Raw genomic sequence first — 22709 nt, forward strand, 5'->3', positions numbered from 1 at the left:
CTTGTCTATTTTCAATTTTTAAAAAGTTATTAAGATCTGTTTTTTGTTTGTTGGTTACTACTTGCATGAATATATTTTTCCATCCTTTACTTTCAACCTGTTTTTATCTTTGGGTCCAAAATGAGTCTCTTTTGAACACTGTATAGATGGATCATATTTTTTAAATTCATTCTGCTAATCTGTATCTTTTGATTGGGAGTTTAATCCACTAAAATTCAGTTTTATTACTCTAAAGGATGTATTTTCTTCAACCTTTTTATCCTTTGGCTTTTATTTGCCATATATATATTTTCTTTCTTTTTACCCTTTAAGTTATCCATACGAATACTCTCATTTCTGTATCCTCCTTCAGGCCTCTCTTTCCTGTCTTTTTCTTTCCAGTGGCAGAAATCCCTTTAATAGTTCTTGTAGGGCAAATCTCTTGTTAATGAACTCTTTCAGCTTCTGTTTAATATGTGAATATTTTAAACTCTCTCTCATTTTTGAAGGACAGCTTTGCTGGAGAGAGAATTTTTGACTGGCAATTTTTCTCTTTCAGTATCTTAAATACATCATATCATTGCCTTCTGCCCTCTATGGTATCTGATGAGAAATCAGCATTTAGTCTTATTTGGCTTCTCTTGTTTGTGGTGAATTGCTTTTCTCTTGTTGCTTTCAAAATTTTCTCTTTTTCTTTGGCATTTTACAGCCTGGTTAGTATGTGTCTTGGATTGGGTCTATTCGAGTTTATTCGTTTTCAGTACAAGGGATTCTTGGATTTGCATATTTATGTCTTTTATAAGGGTTGGGAAATTTTCAGTTATTATTTTTTTGAGTATTCTTCCTGGCCCTTTTTCCTTCTGTTCTCTTTCTGGGACACCTATGATATGTATGTTTGTGTGCTTTGTATTGTTAATCATTTCCCTGAGACCCTGCTCAAGTTTTTTCATTTTTTGGAAATAAGATATAAAATTCTGGTAATTTTTTTCTTTCAGTACTTTGTATATGTCTTCCCACTGCTGCTTTGCCTCCAAGGTTTCTGATGATAAATTGGCTCTTAATCTTATTGGGACTCCCTTGTATGTGACATGTTGCTTATCTCATACTTTTCAGAGTTTTCTCTGTCTTTGTCATTTGACTGATTTTAATGTGTCTGGGCATGGATCTCTTTAAGTCTATCCTTTTTGAGTTTTGTTGCCTTCCTTTGAATGTCTGAATGTGTGTATTCATATCTTTCGTTAAATTCAGGAAATTTTCTACCATTATTTCTTCTAATAGCCCTTCTGTTTCTTTCTTTCTTCTTCTGGTACTCCTATAATGTGTATATTGGTGTGCTTGATGGGGTCTGTTCTGATTTGCTAAAGCTGCTGGAATGCAAAAATACCAGAAATGAATTGGCTTTTACAATGGGGGGTTTATTGGTTCACACATTTACAGTCTAAGGCCATGAAAATGTCCCAATTGAGGCATCGATAGGACAATACCTTCTCTGAAGAAAGGCTGATGGCCTCTGGGGTTCCTGTCACATGGGAAGGCACATGTTCTGAGTCTTCTGGTCCTCTCCTGGGTTTGGCTTCTGGTTTCCGTGGCTTTCTCCAAATTGTCTCTGGGCTTCTCTCTTAACTTCTCTTTTAGCTTTTTCTGGGGGCAAACTCTGGATTACGTATCTTAGCTTCGCTCAGCTCTGGTTTCAATAGCTGTCTCCAAAATGTCTCTGGCATTTTCTAAGCATCTCTGTGCTCTCTCTCCCTGAGCTCTCTTAAGACTCTAGTAAACTAATTAAGACCCACCAAAATGGGCAGGGTCACATCTCCATGGAAACAATCTAAACAAAAGGTTCCACCCACAATTAGGTGGGTCACAGCTCCATGGAAACAACTTAATCGAAAGGTCCCACCCACAGTAGGTTTGCCCCCACAAGACTGGATTAAAAGAACATCGCATTTTGTGGGGTACATAACACATCCAAACCAGCACAGGGTCCTAGAGTTTCTTATGCTTGTTCACTTTTCTTCCTTCTTTTTTCTTTCTGCTCCACCACCTGAATCATTACAATTATCTTGTCACCTAGTTCACTGATTCTTTCTTCTGCCAGCTCCAATTTGCTTTGACCCTTCTCGGGAATTTTGAGTATCGGTTACTGTGGTCATCAGTGCTGTTTGTTTCCTTTTGATAATTTCTGACTTTGTCAATATTCTCATTTTGTTCATGTATTATTTTTCTGATATCCTTAGTTCTTCTGGTTTTGTCTTATCTTTTTGAGCATATTCAAGATAATTTTTTAAAAGTGTCTGGTGTGTCCAAAGTCTGTTTTTTTCTTTGTTTTTTTTTTTTTTTTGTTGTTGTTGTTTGCTTGTTTTTTCTGATGTTTTATCTTCTACCCATGAATGGGCCACCATTTCCTGTTTGGGGATCCTTTGTTACACCCTGTACATTTCAATATGTTAATGTATTAACCCTGAGCTCTCTGTCCTTTAAGGTTGTATCCATTAGAGATGTCCTTGTGTGCCAGGGGCTAACAAAAAGAAACTAACATAAAAACACCTTTCACAGTCTTTGCAAATTGACTCTGTGTTGTTTGGTGTTCACCTTCAGAGCATAGCCCTCTTACAAGGAACACAGGGTCCTCTCTAGTCAGTTTTGTGCATATTTCTTGTCCTGGGCATCTACTTCTATTTTTAGACATTCTTCCCCTTTCCGGACCTCTGAATGTTCAAACAACTTTTTTGAAAGCAGTCACGTGGGACTCTGCGAAAGCAGTATGTTACACAGTTCTGAAAACTAAGTTCAATACAGCTTTCATTGACTTCCATGTGTCTTCCCTGGGCTGAAAAACAACTTTTTTGAAAGCAGTCATGTGGGACTCTGCGAAAGCAGTATGTTACACAGTTCTGAAAACTAAGTTCAATACAGCTTTCATTGACTTCCATGTGTCTTCCCTGGGCTGAAAAACAGGGAATTCCCTATGAATTAGACTTTCCTCCTCCCTTGATGCTTTATCATATGTCTTAAGTTTTGTTATTTGTTTGCCCAAGGCTGCTTTGATTTGATTGTTTCTTACACTGATTAAGTTGTCTGGAAACTGCTTCTATGTCCAGGGCAAGTTCTGAATGGCAAGCCAGTGAACAGTGTCCTAGTTCATTCCTTTAGGTTGTTCCCTGATAGATTGTCGCAGGCATACATGTGTCCCAGAATGCACATTGGGGTTACTCTGCTTCTTCTGCAATGTGCCAGGGGCTCAGGCTGAGAGTGCAGGCTGACTCCATGATAAGCTGGGGAGCATATATCTCAAAATATATAATTTATGTTTTTTTTTTTAAATAAATGTAGAGAGTTAAGAAACCATCACTACAATCCAATCTTGGATAGTTTTTACCACTCCAGAAAGATCCCTCTTGGTCTTCTCTAATTTACTCCATCAGCTATTTGTGACACAATTGCTCCCTCGTTACTTCTTACTCTGGTTCAGCACATTTCCCTTTTTCATTTTTTTTGTTGACTTTACTGCCCTTTCCTTTTCTCCTTTGCTTTTTCTCCTAAACCCCTAAGCATGAGTGCTTTCCCAGGGTTCCATGTTTGGACCACTGTCCGTCTTATGGGCAATTTGTTTGCTTTTGGACAAATTCTGGATAGCAAGTCAGTGAACAGCATCCTAGTTCATTCCTTTAGGTTGCTCCCTGATAGATTGTCACAGGCATACGTGTCCCAGAATGCTTGGCTTTAAACACCATCTGTACTGACATGACTTTGAAGTTTATTAATCCATCCCAGTCCTTTTCATGCATTTCAGGTTCACACACAGCTGCCTACAGAATATTTCCATGTGAGCATCTAATACACCAAAGCAGAACTCTAGAATTCTTCTTGAACCTACTTCTCTTCAGTTTCCCCCTTTCTGTGTATAGTGGCTGCATCCTTACAGGTGTTCAGGCCACAGCTTTGCTGTCTTTCTTGACTTCTCTGTTTTTTCCACCTCACATCCACCCTTGCAGCAAATCCCGTACTTCCATCTCAGAGGACATCCACACCTGGCCCCCTTCTTTACCTCCATCTTTCTTCCCTGGTCAGAGCCACCATCATCTCAGTTAGAATGACATTTTGCCCCATCATCTCTGTAGTTGCTTAAGTGCATGAAAAAGTGTATTTTGCTGTTATTTGCAGTGTAATATATATTTCCCTTTAAGTAAAATTTACTTTTCTCTGTTCATTCTATGAATTGCTAAGAAAGTTGTACAAGAAACTTCATTTCTGATTTAGATTTTCCTATTATGTATTGTATGTCTGCCAGTTTTACAAAGCCATGCTATTAGGTGGGTACAAATTTTAAATTGCTGTAGTTTTCCTCAGAATTAAATTTTTTTTTTATTGTGAAAGGACAGTCATTTTCTAATATTTTTTCCTTATTTGTTTTATTTAATATTGACATAGTGGCACAAGATCTGTTGTTTTTAGTGTTTACTAAACCTTTTTCTGAGGTATGTCTTAAATGAATTTCTTATAAACCATATATAGTTTCTTTTAAATCCACTTTATATTTAATTTCTGTTAAATTTGCATTTTAATCTGCCTTTATTTCATGTGTTCCTTTTTGTCTCTATTTTTTTCTCCTGAATTCTTTTGGATTCCTTATTTTTGTTCGTTTGTTTCTGTTCTATTCAAATGAACTATTTTAATATTCTTTTAGAAGTTACCTGAGAATTAAGTTTTTTTTGCCTATCAAATCTAGAGTTAATTTAATCTTTTATCCCCTTCCTTGTGTATTTTAAAACACTTCAGCTCCATTTATCACTCTTAGGAAATATTTTATGGTGTTTTATAAAATTTATTGATGATAGTCATCTCATACGTCATATGTGTTATAATTTAGGCAATTAATTTTTATTGCTCTCTACTTCCTGAATCTTTAAACTTCTATCGGGGATCATTTTTCTTCTGCCTTGAGAATATCCTTTTACTTTTCTTTTAGAATTAGTTGCTGTTTATAAACTTACTTGCTTTTTATTTTTCTGAAAAAGTTATTTCCCCTCATCTTACAGACTTTATCTTCAGTATAGAATTCTACTTTGACCGTTAATTTCTAGTGACAACATAAAGATCTCATGTTATTAACTTCTGTTTTTCATTATAGGTGTTGTAAGTCAGCTCTTCATTTATTATTCTCCTACTGGCGAATAATAATTTGTTTTTTTTTTTAAATATATTTTTTTAAGTTGTTCAACTGTATATGTCTAGTTGTGGATTTCTTTCACTTTTTCCTTCTGCATTTTCTGGGGCTTCTTGATTCTTTGAATTCATGTTTCATCAAATTTGTATAATTATTAGACATTATCTCTTCAAATATTGCTTCTGTCCTATTCTGTATCTAGAACTCTGTATCTACTAGAACTCCCAAATAAATATATGTTGTATCTTCTCACAATAACATCTACCATTCTTAGTCTCTTATTGTTTTCTTCATTTTGTCTCTTCATGCTAAACATCTAAAGATGTTTTTCATGCTTAACATTCTAGCTCATTAATTATCTTCTATATCTAATGAGTTTTTCCTATTCATTGAGTTCTTCATATTTCATTTGTACTTTTTGGTTTTAACCTTCATTTTATGTAGACCTCATGAATTGCATAAGACTTTGTCCTGTTCATATTACATTCCATCTTCTCTGTAGTTTGATGGGTAGTGGAGAAGGGGGTAAAGTAAATAGCAGTTTTTGACAATAACTGGGAAGGTTTTTTCTCTTTAAATAACAGTGGAATTGGCATAATTAGAAATGAAGATACAATTTGGAACCAAGATAGAGAAGATGGAGTATATATAGAAGGGCTGGTGAAAATATAAAACGTGGTTGCATTATTTGTGGAGGCTCAAACTTGTGAAGGTTAAGTACCATAAATTTTCCGTTTGTCACTTAAACTTTCCAATTCAATGTCAACAAGTTTAAGTTTAACTTTTATATCCTTGAACATAATAAATATAGATGTTTTACAGTCTCTAATATGTCTTAAATTTGGAGTTCCCCAAGGGCTGATTCTGTTGCTTCTCTTTCCTATTGTCTTGTTTCCTTAACTGGTCAGCTTTTAGCATGTATTAAACATTTTATTTCAAAACTATAGAATTAGTGTGAGGCATGGGATATTAATCTCCTTCAGTGAGGACTTCCGTTTGCTTCTGTCAGGCACTGTGGATATCAGCAATCAAGGACCGCCTTAATCCAGATATAAGACTTGGGATTTTATGGACTATAGTACTATTGGTTTACAATTACTCTTGGAGAACAATCAAAACAAAAGTCTGGATTCCCTACCAGTAGGGATTACTGGATTCCCTACTTTTGTTGTCCCTGAAATTTGTAATTTGTCTCCCTTCAGCCTTGATGTTGCGAAAAGCAATGCTCAGCTGACTTGTCTGCTGTGTTTTCAAACTTCACAAACACTCCCTGGGCATAAGCAACTATGAATCATGGTTCACCTTTCTGGATTTCTATCTTCTGCTAGATCTTGGTCCAGTATTTTTCACTTTATTGAATATTTTGCTTTATGTCTTTAAATCTCATCAAAAGAATAGTCTAGTCTAACACTAATGAAATAGTTATTCTTCTCTTTTCAGTGTGGATTAAATGATACAACAGAGTAATAGGACAATATCTTCCTGAAAAATAAAGTGATATAAGCAAAGAGCTTTTAGAAATCCTCAAATCACACCATTTCTGTGAAAATTTTCTTTGTCCTGCAAACTGCCTCTTATTTTCACTAAGAAGTCATTTATATCTTTTCATCCATAAAATAGTTGTCCTTCAAATACTGAGCATTTGAGGTTATTCTTCAGGTGGTGGGAAGGTGAGATGTTGGGTATTTAGTGCTGTCAGATAGTAGCTTTTATCTCTGTTTACTTTATGTAGCATTAGTTTGCTCAGATCAAACTCCTGTTTGCTGCTGAGCAGAAGATACAATATGCCTTGGCTAGTCACTGTTCTTTTTCAAGTGCCAGTTGTACAAAGCTAAACCCATATTCATAGGAAAAATTATTGCCATATATTGTGTTAAATACTTAATTTAAATAAATAATTAAACTAAATGATATAAGCAGGTACCTTAAGAAGTTAATAGAAATGTATTGAAAACATCATTTGAAGAAAGGCATAGAAGGGAGTTAATAGAAGCAAAAAATAAATTATTTAGAAACATTAAAAAATATAAGATCCAAAACAATGTGCCTTGTAGTACTTTCTGCAGTGACAATAATGTTCTCTATCTGCACAGTCAGTTGCACAAACCACTAGTCACATGTGGCTATTGAGCATTTGAAATTTGGCTAGTGTTAGTGTGGAACTTTTTGACAGCATTCTGAGGATATGAGGAAGAAGTTCTTCTCTTATGGGGAATCTAGGTTTTTATCCATTCTTCTGTTGATGGACACTTGGGTTTCATTCACCTTTTGGCTATTGTGAATAATGCTGCTGTGAACATTGGCATACAAATACTGTTTGCGTCCTTAATTTCATCTAAGTGTGTACCAAGAAGTGGGATTCCTGGGTCACATGGTAGTTCTATTTTCCATTTTCTTTGGAACCATCAAAATGATTTCCACAGTGCCTGCATCACTCAGCAATGCTGCCAACAATTTTATTATAAGAGTTCCTATTTCTTTGCACCCTTGCCAATATTTACTATTTCTGTTTTTAAATTATAGCCATCTTAGTGAGTGTGAAGTGGTATCTCATTGTTTTGATTTGTATTTCCCTGATGACCTGTGATGTTGAGTTTCTTTTCATGTGCTTCTTGGCCATTTGTATATCTTCTATGGAGAAATGTCTATTCAAGTCCTTTGCCCATTTTTAAATTGGGTTAGTTGTCTTTTTGTTGATGAATTGTAGCAGTACTTTATTCTGGATATTAAATCCTTTTCAGATGTGTAGTTTGAGATTATTTTCTCCCATTCTCTTACTAGTTTTATTACATTCTTGGTAGTGTATTTTGACCTAGAAAAGTTTTAACTTTTGGCAGTCCATTTTATCTATGTTTTCTTTTGTTGCTCATGCTTTTGATGTCATATATAAGAAATCACTATCAAATCCAAGGCTATGAAGTCCCCCCCCCCATGTTTTCTTCTTGAATTAAATGGTTTTAGTTCTTATTTTTAGGTCCTTGACCTATTTAGAGTTAATTTTTGCATCTGTGCACCATGTATCAAGCCCTGTTTGGGTTCTAAGATCCTTGGAGAATTGGTTCTCAAACTTTGATGCCGATTGAACTCATCTGAGGACTTTTCAAGCTGTGAATATCCAAGCTACACCCAGTAAAAATTAAATCTGAATCTCTAATGATGAGACGCCAGCAATCAATTTTTTTTTTCAGCTCCGAGATGATTTCAGTGTGCAGAGGTATTTGAGATTCTCCTTAGAATATGTGGTGCATTATAGAAAATTCCTACATTGAAATATGCAAATAGTTATAGGCACAAAAATTGCATGTATTTTTAATAAAAAGGAAACTAATTTCTTATATAGTAGAATATATGTGTATTTCTCACAAGCTTTTTTTGACATTGCAACCATGTTCATACTTAAAAAATCCACTAAAAATAAGGAATTTAAAAAGTGAAATTCTTTAAATTTATTCAAATATAAATTTTAATTCTTAGTGAGAAAGCAATAAATTATGTAGTATGCTGTGGTAAGTACCTAAAAGTTTTGAATTTTTCCCCTTTTTTTCTCAGTGCACTCTGATATGGTTTAAACCGTTTCCACTTGAATCTACTACCCTTGAGAGGCTAGTTACCAATGAATTCACTGAATGCCTCTTCATCCTATAAGATTTATCAACAGATTTCCTATTCCTTCCCTCTAGAATCTACCTTTGTCTTAGTATCCTAGTTCACAATACTCTCCTAGATTTCTGTGACCCCACTTTCTAGGTATTTTTAAACTCTTTCTGAACCGTTAAATGTTGGAACTCCTTAGGACTCAGTCCCAGCCCTTCTTTTTCTTCTCTTTCCCCACCTTCACAATATCTTCCTTTCCTTTGAACTCATGTATCATCTTCATGTTCATAACATTTAAACTTTCCAGACCAAATCTCATATTTGAGCCCCAGACCTGAACATAAAATTTTTCACTGGGATATTTCAGAGTTTCTTCAGTAGTAAGTTAGATGGACTCATCACCCTTTGAAAACTAGCCCTTCTTTAAAATTTCAAGCCTTAATGTGACCTTACCTGTCACCCACTGGCTGAGCAATTCTCAGAATAAATATTTTCATTTCTAAAAAAGTTTTTTCATCTCTGAAAATGAAGTACTTCTGGATTTTGCATGCCAGGTATCCTTCTGTTTACATCATCTCTTCTAAAGTAGCTCTTAAACTCCATATGGCCAGGCTATCTGTTTTATTTGCTAGTATAACTATACTTTCTTGGAGAGACCTAGCTTAGAATTGACTTGCAACATATACACATTTCTGACAAAAAGAGATCATTGCTTGCCTCAAGAATGTCATCATTCTTGAAATACGTAGCTTGTAAACATGTAGGAATGTATAAGAAAGCTATGAAAATGGAGTCATTGATTACCCTAAAGTGCATGCTATTAAAATAATTCTGATCACAACTTTTTTTTTTTAATTTCAGAAGAGTGGATTTAAAAAGAAAAGACAAAATATTCCTTTGAGTCAAATGTCTGTACCTAAATTGGAAATACCTTTCTTGAATTTGCTTCTGAAGTAAGTTTTATTCTTTATCTCAAAATATGTTTAAAGACTGTCATACTTTTAATTTTAATTAAAAAATTAGTTAATGCTGGGTATAGGGTTTTTCTTTGGTGAGATGGGAAAGTGCTGGTAATAAATGCTGGTGAGGGTAGCACAATGTTGTGAATGTGATTAATCCCACTGAATGGAGTGTTTGAAAATGGTTGAGATGGGAATGTTTGTGTTGTATATATGTTTCCACAATTTGAGAAAAAAGAACAACTAAGGAGACAGTGACAATTAAATGCAATAGATATGTGGGCTGGATCAATTAAAAAATTAGTGCACATCCTATTCATAGGAAAATCAGGAATGAAACTAGGTCACTTGTTCTGGGAAATAATGATCTAGTGATGATCTAAGGTTCTCAAATCTTCAGCTAAATCTGACATGAAGGGATCCTCAATGGATAGTCTTTCCCTTGTTTAGTAGTAAAATATGTACACTTCAGAATAATGAAAATATTTTTCCTTGAATATGTTTTTGTGCCAGTTTGAATATATTATTGGCCCCCAAAACACTGTGTTCTTTGATGCAATATTGTGGGGCCAGTTGTATGAATGTTGATTAGATTTTGGAACCTTTGACTGAGTGTTTCCATGGAGATTTAACTTAATCAACTGTGGAAAAGACCTTGATTGGATAATTTCCATGGAGGTATTAACTCACCCATTCAGGGTGGGTCTGAATTAAATCACTGGAGCCATATAAAAAGCTCAGACAGAAGGAGCTCACTGCTTGCTACAGCCAAGAGGGACACTTTGAAAAACACACAGGAGCTGAGAGAGGAGCTTCAGCTTAAAGAGACATTTTGGAGATGGCCTTTGAAAGCAGACTTTTGCTCTGGAGAAGCTTAAGAGAGGACAGTGCCCCAAGAGCAACTAAGAGTGACATTTTTGAGGAGCTGCAGTCTAGAGAGGAATGTCCTGGGAGAAAGCTATTTTGAAACCAGAACTCCAGAGCAGACGCCAGCCATGTGCCTTACCAGCTAACAGAGGTTTTCCGGATACCAGTGGCCATCCTCCAGTGAAGGTACCTGATTGTTGATGTGTTACCTTGGACACTTTATGGCCTTAAGACAAATAAACCCCCTTTTATAAAAGCCAATCCATTTCTGGTGTTTTGCATTCCAGCGGCATTAGCAAACCGGAACAGTTTTCAACACTAATATTTTTACTTATAAAGACCCTAATCCCCACAGCCTGAGAGAATGTTAATAGCATACAAGTCCTCTGAGAAATAAAGAGTGGTAGGGAACTTCTTGCTTTAGATTCTCTAAGTACTGTGGAAAACAAACAAAATCTACAAAACAGAGAAACCTCTGGAAAAGATATGATTGATTTTGAGATTTTTAGAAGAAATGAAAGGCCACAGTCTGTTTTCCTTCATTGCTTCTACATGATTTACCTAATTTCAGGGAAAAGATTATGTTAAAGACATGCCTTGATTAGATTTGGCTTGATTGTCATCTAAGTTGATTGAGTATGTCTTTTGGATTATGGGACTGATGAAGTTATGAACTACATAAAAAGAGAGTCCATAACAAAATGGTGCTTTTTCTAGAGAGAAAGAAGCTCTGAGCTCTAGAGTGTGGTGAAAGCTTCCTCAATAAGATTGGCTGCTTTGTCTTTTTGGTCACTTTGGGTTCTATCAAGTAAGAGAGAGAATTTTAACAAGGAGGGGCTGTGCTTATTTATTTTATAAATGATTTTTAAAATCAGGAAGTAGTCATTTTCATTTGAATGCAAGCATTTAGGACCAGCCTACCTGAAGTCAGGTTAGGTTATTATGGATATAAAATTTCTATGGGTTTATAATTCATTAGAATTAAGGGAAGCATGTCCAGTATAACCATTCAGGGAATAGTTTTATGCAGTTAGACCAGTGGGAGAGAGACAAATAAATAAATCTGTAATGACATGATATGAGTGACTGGAAGGAACAGAATTGTAATAAAAGCATGGGGAAGAGGGGCAAGATGGCAGCATAGGGAAGTGTGAGATTTAGTCCGTCTTTTAGGGCAGCTAGTAAGTAGCAGGAACTGTCTGGAACAACTGTTACGGGGATTTCAGAGACCAGTTGCACATTGTACACCAGACAAGAAGGGCTGAGACTCGTATATCACAGCACAGAACTGTAAGTAAATTCTTGCATGCTTTGGAGGCTGGTGCCCCTCCCCCACTGGGATGGCAGACTGTCTCAGAGACTCTCTCTTAGGAAACAAGCCCTCTCTTAGGAGCAAGGGAAGAGAAGCTTAGCCATGCTCCAATTGTGGATTTGATTAACATATTTGGACTGCTGAATACCAGCTCTGAGCACAGTTAAATCTACAGTGCAAACAAGAAATGAACTGTGAGTTCTGGGGACTGAAGATTAGCTCTGAGAAACAGATTCTTTTTTTTTAAGCAGCACATTAAAGAAGGCAGCAGGCATTCTCTGGTTTCAGCCCTGCCCCAGGCATGGGTGTGAGTAGGGCGGACTGACAGACAAAGTAGAGGAGATACTTCCCTAAAGGTGGTGTCTTCTCCAAGAAAAGGAGGGGCAGGGCCCAGTGCAAAGGATGGCTCTCATTCAGAGAAGTTAGACCTCAGGGGCTGGAATATCAGTAGCAGTTTCAAACTAGAAAAAGCAGAGCCCAGCCTGCCTCAAACAGGCTCCCAGCAGGGGGAAAAGGGAGGGTGCTTGAGAATACAGTAATTTATCTAAACTGCAGGGAACAGGGGTCTGAGGAGCAGCTTCTCCCCCCCCCCCCATAAAAAAAGGAGGAGGGCAAGGGCTAGCACAGATGGCAACTGTTATTTAGAGAATTCAGACACCAGGGGCTGGAAAACAGAAACAGTTTAAGTACACCTTCAGCCTCAGCCTCTGTCACAACCACAGCCCTAGCAGACATGGAGTTTGCTAAGAATTAAAGGCACAGTACCACTTAAGGCCTGTGGGGAGCAGCAGGTTGACAAGCACTATCTGCTAGACAGGACAGGAAAAGCACAGAATTCAAAAGTGGCTGGCACCCTGCTGGGTCTCATCCCCAGGGAACCTTGATACTGATTACACCCCCTTCATGAGTCCTGGGCCTGTCTTGTCTGGGCAAACCTGACTAGGGTTGGCCCTACCTTGGGGGACCCTCTTCCCAGAGCAGGTCCTCCAGTTAAAAGTTGCTAAAGGTAGCAATCAGAGTGTTAAAAACATATGGAGGCAAAAAACAAAACACACAGGTCAACATTCCTTGTGGAGGAAGAGGGAAGAGAAAGCCTTTCCCTGGGGGTGAAACAACACACACAAAAAAGGGCGATCAATAAACTTCATATAGGCAGGGTAAGAATCAGAAAAATAAGAGCTAAAAAATTCTCATTAGTTAAACAGAGACTATACTAGAGGTATAGAATAAGTGGAACTGAATGTCAAAGAATAGTTAGAGAACGAAGCCAACCAACAAAAAAACTCTAGGCAAAAGAAAGAAAACAACATCCAGAATAAACTAATCAAGAAAATCAGAAAAGAATCGTGAGTCATACACTAGGATGCACAAAGATATGGCCCAGTCAAAGGAACAAATTAAAACTTCATATGAGATACAGGAGTTAAACAACTAAATAAAGATGTTAAACAAATCTAAAATCAATTCAAAGAGAAGGGAAATGTGGAAAAAATGATACAGGATATAAAGAAAACATTTCTTTATGGAAGACCATAAAGAAGAACTCAGAAACTTGCAAAAACAAAAAAAAAAATGAAAAAAAAAAAGACAAAACTTATGGGAATGAAAGGCACAATAGAAAAGATGAAAAAAAATGGAGACTTGTAACAGCAGATTTGAAGAGGCAGAAGAAAGGATCAGTGAATTAGAGGTCAGGACATCTGAAATCCTACACACAAAAAGAAGAGATAGGGAAAAGAATGCATATATATATGAGCACGGTCTCAGGGAATTGAATGACTACATGAGCACATGAATATATGTGTTGTGGGTGTCTCAGGAGGAAGAGAGAGAGGGAAAGGGGCAGAAAGAATAATTGAGGAAATAATCCATGAAAATTTCCCAACTCTTATTAAGGACATAAATTACAGGTCCAAGAAGTGCACCATATGCCAAAGAGAATAAATCCAAATAAACTTACTCCAAGACACTCATCAGATTCTCCAATGCCAAAGTCAAAGAGAGAATTCTGAAAGCAGCAAGAGAAAAGCGATCCATCATGTAAAGGGAAGCTCAATAAAACTAAATGTGGATTTCCCAGCAGAAACCGTGGAGGTGAGAAGGCAGTGGTATGATATATTTAAGATACCAAAAGAGAAAAACTACCAACCAAGAATCCTATACCCAGCAAAACTATCCATCAAAAATGAGGGAGGGTTTAAAATAATCATACATTGAGACAGTTTCTGAACAAGAGACCTGCTTTACAAGAAATTCGAAAGGGAGGCTGGTAGAAAAGGTATAGATAGGTTTGAGAAGAGTGTAGAAGTGAAGAGTATATATAACTAAACGGGTAAGAGAGAGAAAGAAGTACGACATATAAAATCCAAAGGACAAAATCATAGAAGAAAGTATTGCCTTTACAGTAATAACATTAAATGTTAATGGATTGAACTCCCCAATCAAAAGAGACTGGCAGAATGGATTAAAAACAAGATCCATCTATATGCTATCTACACAGAGACTCACTTTAGATCCAAGGACAAAAATAGGTGAAAGTGAAAGGTTGAAAAAGATATTTCACACGAACAACAATCAGAATAGAGCGGGGGTAGCTACACTAATATCAGTCAAATTAGACTGCAAATGTAAAATATGTAAAAGATACAAAGAAAGACACTATATAATAATAAAAGGGAAGGAAGAAGTAGACACCTGTACAGTAACAGTAGGAGACTTCAGTACACAACTCACGTCAATGGATGGAACATCTAGACAGAAGATCAATATGCAAAGAGTTCTTAAATATAAGATAAATGATCTAGACTTAACATTTATAGAACATTACACTCTGCAACAGCAGGATACACATGTTTCCCAAGTGCTCTTGTATCATTCTCTGGGATAGACCTCATGTTGGGTCACAAAGCAGCTCTCAATAAATTTTAAAAGTTTGAAATTATACAAAACATTTTCTCAGGTCATAATGGAATGAAATTGGAAATCAATAACAGGCAGAGGGCTGGAAAATTAACAAATATGTGGAGGCTAAAGAACACTTTAAGCTAGTGCATCAAGGAAAAAATTACAAGAGAAATCAGTAAATATCTTGAGGCAAATGAAAACACAACATGTCAAAACTTATGGGATGCAACAAAGACAGTGCTGAGAGGGAAATTTATTGCCCTAAATGCCTTTATTAAAACAGAAGAAAGCAAAAATCAAGGACTTAAATGCTCACTTGGAGGAAGAAGAGAAAGAATGGCAAACTAGCCCCAAAGCAAACAGAAGGAAAGAAATAAAGATTAGAGCAGAAATAAAAGAAATTGAGAGCATGAAAAAAATATAATAACCAAAGACAAAAGTTGATTCTTTGAGAAAATCATTAAAATTGATGGACTCTTAGCTAGGCTGGCAAAGAAAGAGAGGATGCAAATACATAGAAGCGGAGATGGGAGGGGGATATAACTACTGACCCCTCAGAAGTAAAGGAGATGATGACAGATGCTATGAGCAACTATATGTTAACAATCTAGACAACTTAGATGAAACAGAAAACTTCCTAGAAAAACATGAACAACCAGTATTGACTTGAGAAGAAATAGAAGACCTCAACAAACCAATCACAAATAAAGAGAATGACTCAGTCAGCAAAACATCACAAGAAAGGAAAGTCCAGGACCAGATGGCTTCACATGTGAATTTTACCAAACATTCAAGAAAGAATTAGTACCAATCCTGCACAAACTCTTCAAACAAATTGAAGGTGAGGGAAAGCTACCTAACTCATTCTATGAAGCCAATACCACCCTAATACCAAAGCCAGACAAACTACAAGAAAAGAAAATTTCAGGCCAATCTCTTTAATGAAAATACTCAAAAAAATATAACAAATCAAATCCAGCAGTAGATTAACAGAATTATAAACCATGAGTTAAGTACTTTTATCCCAGGTATGTAAGGGTGGTTCAACAAAAAAATCAGTTAGTGTAATATGCCACATCAATAAATCAAAGGGGAAAATCACACAATTGCCTCAGTTGATGTAGAAAAGGCATTTGACAAAATTCTGCATCCTTTCTTGATGAAAACACTTAAAAGGATAGGAATAGAAGGAAACTTCCTCAACATGATAAAAGAAATGTATGAAAAGCCCACAGCTAACGTCATACTCAATGGGAAAAAGTTGAACACTTTCTAAGATCTGGAAAAAGACAAGGATGCCCACTGTCACCATTATTAAACATTGTGCTGGAAGTTATAGCTGGAGCCATTAGGCAAGAAAAAGAAATAAAAGTCATCCAAATTGGAAAGGAAGAAGTAAAACTGTCACTGTTTGCAGATGACATGATCCTATACGTAGAAAATCCCGAAAAAACTAGAGTAGAGTTTCTGCAGCTAATAAACAAGTGCAGCACCCGTGGCAGGATACAATATCAACATTCAAAAACCAGTAATGTTTCTGTAGAGTAGTAATGAGCAATCTTTGGAGGAAATCAAGAAAAAAAATTCATTTTTAATAGCAACCAAAAGAATCAAATATCTAGGAATAAATTTAACCAAGAACATAAAGTCCTGTACACAGAAAACTACAAAACATTGCTCAGAGAAATCAGTTATGACCTAAATAAAGGGAAGGACATACTGTTTTCATGCATTGGAAGACCAAATATAATTAAGATGTGAATTCTACCCAAATTTTTTATAGCTGCAATGCAATAGTGATCAAAACCCCAACAACTCACTTTACAGGGAGAAAAAATAATAGTCAAATTTGGAAGGGCAGGGTGTCTCGATTAGCTAAAAATATCTTGAGAAAGCAAAATGAATTGGGCTGTCTCACAGTACCTGACTTTAAAGCATAGTACAAAGCTACAGTGGTTTAAACAGCATAGTACTGGCATAAAGATAGATATACTGACCAATGAAATCTAATTGAGAGTTTGGAAATAGACCCTCTCATCTATGAACAACTGATTTTTGATAAGGCAGTGAAGTCCACTGAACTGGGACAGATCCACCTCTTCAACAAATGGTGCTTGGAGAACTGAATATCCATATCTACAAGAATAAAAGAAGACCCCTGTTTCATGCCTTAAACAAAAATTAACTCAAAATGGATCAAAGACCTAGACATTAGAGCTAAGATCATAAAGCTCTTAGAACAAAATGTAGGGAAGTATCTTAAAGATTTTGTGGTAGGGGGTTGTTTCCTAGACCTTCACCCGAAGTGCAAACAATGAAAGAAGAAATGGGTAGATGAGAGTTCCTTAAATTGAATACTTTTGTGCATCAAAGGACTTTGTCAGGAAAGTACAGAGGTATGGGAGACAATATTTAGAAACCTAATATTGGATACTGGTTTGAAATCTGGAATATCCAAAGAAATCCTACAACTCAGGAACAAAAGACAAACAATTCAATACAAAAGTGGGCAAAAGACACGCACAAACACTTTTCCAAAGAGGAGATACAAAAGGCTAAAAAGCACTTGAAAAATGGCCAGCTTAACTAGATATTAAAGAAATGCAAATCAAAACCTCAGTGTGATATTATCTTACACCTACAAGAATGGCCATTATCAAAAAACAGTAAACTCCAAATATTGGAGAGAATGTGGGGAAATAAGTACACTTATACACTGTTGGTGGGAATGTAGAATTGTGCCACCACTCTGGAAGGTAATTTGGTGGTTCCTCAGGGAGCTAAGTATAGAATTACTGTATGATCCAGCAATCCCATTACTAGGTATATACTCAGAAGACCTGAAAGCAGGGTCACGAGTAGACACTTGCACACTGGTGTTTATGGCAGCATTATTCACAGTTGCCAATGGATGGAGGCAGCCCTAGGGTACATCGACTGATGAGCGGAAGGGTAACTGTGGTGTATGCATAAGACGGAATATTGTGCTGCTACAGAAAGGAATGAAGTTGTGAGGCAGGCAAAGAGGTGAATAAATCTTTAGGACATTATATTGAGTGAAATAAGCCAGAAATGAAGGGACGAATATTGTATGGTCTCTGATATTGTCTGTATATTAAAACTTTAACATCTTTGTAAGACTAAAGGAGAAATGTTTTTTTTCCCCAAAATTTAAATACTCTGTAGAGCACTATCTAATTTAACCTGTCTGGTAAACAGCCTAATTACATGGAACCTAGAATAGGGAATGAGATCTTGTTATTCTGTTCAGGTTAATGTAATACCCTGATATATTCCAGAGTATTTGGGGTAGAAAATGAAAAAGTATTTGTGAAGTCCCTTGAGGGATTGCAGAAAAAATGTGAAACTATTAATCCCCACCCAGGGAATTCCTTATATTCTCACAAGTATTAGGGACTCCCAGTTTAATAAGCCAAGCAGTTGATCTTGGCTTATGCCCCTATGAGACTTGTTTCTATAATGGTGAAGCTAACCCTACTTAAAATTATGCCTAAGAGACATCCCTAGAGAACCTCTTTTGTTGCTCAGATGGGCCTCTCTCTATCTGCGCTCCTCTCTCAGCTCCTGTACATTCTTCAAAGTGTCCTGTACATTCTTCAAAGTGCCCGCTCTTTCTGTCTGGGCTTATACGGTGCTCTAGTAAACTAATCAAGGCCCATGCTGAATGGGTGGGGCCATGTTTCCATGGAATCTATCCTAGGGGTGTAAGTCTCCCTGGCATTGTGGGACATGACTCCCAGGGACGAACCTTCTTGATTGAAGGGGGGAAGAAAAAGGAAACAAAATAAAGTTTCAGTGGCTAGGAGATTTCAGTTAGAGCCGAGAGATTATTCTGGAAGTTAATCTTATGCAAACTTCAGCCAGATACTGTGCTTTGCCACAGTATGCCAAGCCCCAACCCAAAGTACTCCTGCTAACCCTAAATACCTTGGGTTCTATCTAAAACTATAAAAGTTTTACTTATCAAGTTAATTTTTTCAGAAACTTTAGGCCTCCAGATTGTTCCTATGCCAGATAAGCCCTGAAACCCAAAGGTACCAATCTCTCTAAGAACATCAACCAGTTTCTTTTCATCAACCCCATAATGTTGACACCCCTTCTCAGCACAAAGACATTAGAATAGTAATTGCCCAGATACTCCTGAAGATTGAGAGAATGCTCAGATGAGAAGGAGGAGTAGTAATGGAGAAGTTAGGATTTAACAAATGATTATGACTACTGACTCATTGTATAGCTATTTCTTTTTAGTTTCTAGTATATTAGAGTAACCAGAAGGAAATACCTGAAAATGTTTGTTCTGGTTTGCTAATGTTGCCAGGATGCAAAACACCAGAAATGGATTGGCTTTTATAAAGGGAGTTTATTTGGTTACACAGTTACCGTCTTAAGACCATAAAGTGTCCAAGGTACACATCCACAATCGGGTACCTTCACTGGAGGATGGCCAATGGTGTCGGAAAACCTCTGTTAGCTGGGAAGGCATGTGGCTGGCGTCTGCTCCATGTTCTGGTTTCAAAATGGCTTTCTCCCAGGACGTTCCTCTCTAGGCTTCAGCACCTCAAAAATGTCATTCTTAGTTGCTCTTGAGGCATTTGTCCTCTCTTAGCTTCTCTGGAGCAAGAGTCTGCTTTCAACAGCCGTCTTGAAACTGTCTCTCATCTGCAGCTCCTCTCTCAGCTCCTTTGCATTCTTCAAAGTGTCCCTCTTGGCTGTAGCAAGCCTGCTCCTTCTGTCTGGGCTTATATAGTGGTCTAGTAAACTAATCAAGGCCCATGCTGATTGGGCGGGGCCATGCGTCCATGGAAATTATCCAGTTAGTTATCACCTACAGTTGGATGGGTCACATCTCCATGGAAACACTCAGTCAAAGATTTACAATCTAATCAACACTGATACATCTGCCCACACAAGATTGCATCAAAGATAATGGCATTTTGGGGGACGTAACACATTCAAACTGGCACATTCCACCCCCTGGACCCCAAAATGACATGATTTTTCCATACACAAAATACGTTCATCCCATCACAATATCATAGAAACTTACATCATTTCAGTAACATAGATAAGTACAAGATCCCATCAAAATCATTTACAGGATGGTCTGTCTTGAGGCAAAATTCCCCTCTACCTGTGGGTCTGTGAAACTCCAAACACATCATCTGCTGCCAATATACAAAGGAGGGACAGTCATAGGATAAGCGTTCCCATTGCCATAAGGAGAAACAGTAAGGAAAACAGGATTTAAAGGACCAAAACAATTCCTAAAACCCATAGGGTAAACTCCATTAGATTTCAAAGTCTGAGAGTCGTTTATTGAACAGTGTTGTATCCTTGGGGCTTGAGAGTGTGGGAGTCCAACACTTTTCAAAGGCTTTCATGGCAGCCCTTTTCTCTCCAAATGCTGGGGTGAGTGCTCCAACATATCCACACACTGGGGAGAACACCTTTCTTGCCCCACCCTCCTCAAACATCAGGGCAGCACCTGGATTCTCTTCCATCTCTGAGGCACTTGCTCAACCCCTTCAGAACAGTGGGGTGGCTGCCAGGTTCTCCCCAATTCCCTGGGAATGTGCTCCACTCTCTCTGGGGTCTGGGGTGAGAGCACTCTTCCTGAACATCGAGGTGGAAGGTCCACCCTTGACCTCTGGGGCAAACTCACCCTTTCCGTGCATGTGGGCCACTCAGCTCTCCCAGCCTGAGACCTCTTGACTCCATACCTCAACCTCCATGGCGGCTCCATCTTTGAAGAAATTTTTCCTTCAATTTGGTCCTTGTCTGTCTTCTCCAGTCCAGACTGGCAGCGGGTCCATCTATAAAGATCTCACAGAAATTCTGTTGGCTTCGCATGAAGCACACAAGGGTCAAAGCTGTCAGACAATAGGACTTTCTACAGATCCTCTCTGGATAACTCCATCTCCAATTTTGGCTTGTACTGAAATGGTGGTCGGGTTCCATGTTTGGTTAAATCCTCATTTGGGGCTATAGCTTCTGGGGTTCCACCTCCTGGAAGCCCAGAATTTTCCAAACCATCAGCTTCTGGTTTCTTTGAACCTGAGAGTTCCGTTGTAAGTTTATCTCTCTCCGCTTGCATTTTACTATAAGCTGCAAGGAGAAGCCATGGTATATTCATAACTTTTAGTTTCAAAATCTTGTCAGCCAAGTATCTCAGCTTGTGGCTCTCAAATTCTTCCCTCCATCCAACACTAGAACTCACTTTTGCCAATTCTCTGCCACTTTAAACAAGGATCACCTTTCTTTTGGTCTGCAACAACACATTCATCATTTCTGCTCATGGCCTCATCAGAAGTATCTTTAGGGTCCATATTTCCACAGTCTCTTCAAAGAGGTTTACGCCTTTTCTATCAAGCTCCTCACAATTTTTCCAGAATCTTCCCCTTATCCATTTAAAAAGCTGTTCTAACATTTTTGGTATTTGCAAACTCAGCAGCACCCTACTTCTGGTACCAAAATCTGTTCTGGTTTGCTAATGTTGCTGGAATGCTGAACACCAGAAATGGATTGGCTTTATAAAGGGAGTTTATTTGGTTACACAGTTACAGTCTTAAGGCCATAAAGTGTCCAAGGTGACACATCGACAATCGAGTACCTTCACTGGAGGATGGCCAATGGCGTCCGGAAAACCTCTGTTAGCTGGGAAGGCACGTGGCTGGCGTCTGCTCCAAGTTCTGGTTTCAAAATGGCTTTCTCCCAGGACGTTCCTCTCTAGGCTTCAGCTCCTCAAAAATGTCACTCTTAGTTGCTCTTGAGGCGTTTGTCCTCTCTTAGCTTCTCTGCAGCAAGAGTCTGCTTTCAACAGCCGTCTTCAAACTGTCTGTCATCTGCAGCGCCTCTCTCAGCTCCTGTGCATTTTTCAAAGTGTCTCTCTTGGCTGTAGCAAGCTTGTTCCTTCTGATCTTATATAGTGCTCTAGTAAACTAATCAAGGCCCATGCTGAATGCATGGGGCCACACCTCCATGGAAGTTACCCAGAGTTATTACCTACAGTTGGGTGAGTCGCATCTCCATGGAAACACTCAAAGATTGACAATCTAATCAACACTAATATGTCTGCCCACACAGGATTGCATCAAAGATAACAGCATTTTGAGGGACATAATACATTCAGACTGGCACAATGTTGAACTATAATCGAGTAGCCTTGATATTGGAAAATGATTGTATAACTATATAGCTTTTATCTTGTAACCATGTTATTGTAAAAGCTGTGGGATAAAGGGGATGTCTGTTTATCCAGTGAATGGGTAGATGAGTAATAAAATAAAGACATGCGTCAAAAAAAAAAATAGTAGGTTGGGAATATGGGGAAAAAAATACCCCTATGTAATCTATGGACCATAGTTAATACTACTACTTTAATAATCTTTCATCAGTTGTAACAAATGTAACTACTGTTAAAAAGATAATAGAATTACAAAAACATACTATCATCAATTGTAACCTGTTTCACACCAATGCAAGTGTTGGTGGTGGGGTGATGTATGGGTATCCTGTATGTTATGCACGATTGTTCTGTAAACCCACAACTTCTCTAATAAAAAAGAAGGCATGGGGAGGGGAGGGAGAAGACTAACTTCATTTGGTATTCAGTGAAGGGAACTCTAAGGATGATAATAGTGCTGCAATAATATCAAGGCTTAAATGTGTTTCTGTGGTTCTAAGCAGTAGTTTGAAGTTCAATCCTTGGATGTCTAGTGGTGTCATTAAGATTTGCCAAATTTGAGGGAAAATATTTTGTTAAAGATGCATACCTTCATTAGATTTGTCTTGACTGGCGTCTAAGTTAATCAGGGAGTATGCTCTCAAGTAGGAGAAATTTTTAGCTTTTGGGGGAGGGTGGGTAATGTCTTCATATATTTCATTTTATGTTCTTATATCTATGCAAGGA

General features: G+C 37.5%; 1 protein-coding gene across 4 annotated transcripts in view; it reads left to right on the plus strand.

The window, feature by feature from the left end:
• The window catches only part of LOC119505521 (zinc finger protein 705A-like), a 92602-nt gene that overhangs the window by 18150 nt on the left and 51743 nt on the right, over positions 1 to 22709 (plus strand). For 3 of the 4 annotated variants that reach the window (XM_037798344.1, XM_037798343.1, XM_037798346.1), the window contains exon 2: positions 9599 to 9690. The exons of the other annotated variant lie outside the window; for it this stretch is intronic. The gene's annotated coding sequence lies outside the window, so the exon portion shown is untranslated. The remainder of the gene's footprint in view (positions 1 to 9598; positions 9691 to 22709) is intronic. 4 annotated transcript variants of the gene reach the window in all.

Source organism: Choloepus didactylus, chromosome 10, assembly GCF_015220235.1.
Source record: "Choloepus didactylus isolate mChoDid1 chromosome 10, mChoDid1.pri, whole genome shotgun sequence".
NCBI classification, from domain to species: domain Eukaryota; kingdom Metazoa; phylum Chordata; class Mammalia; order Pilosa; family Megalonychidae; genus Choloepus; species Choloepus didactylus.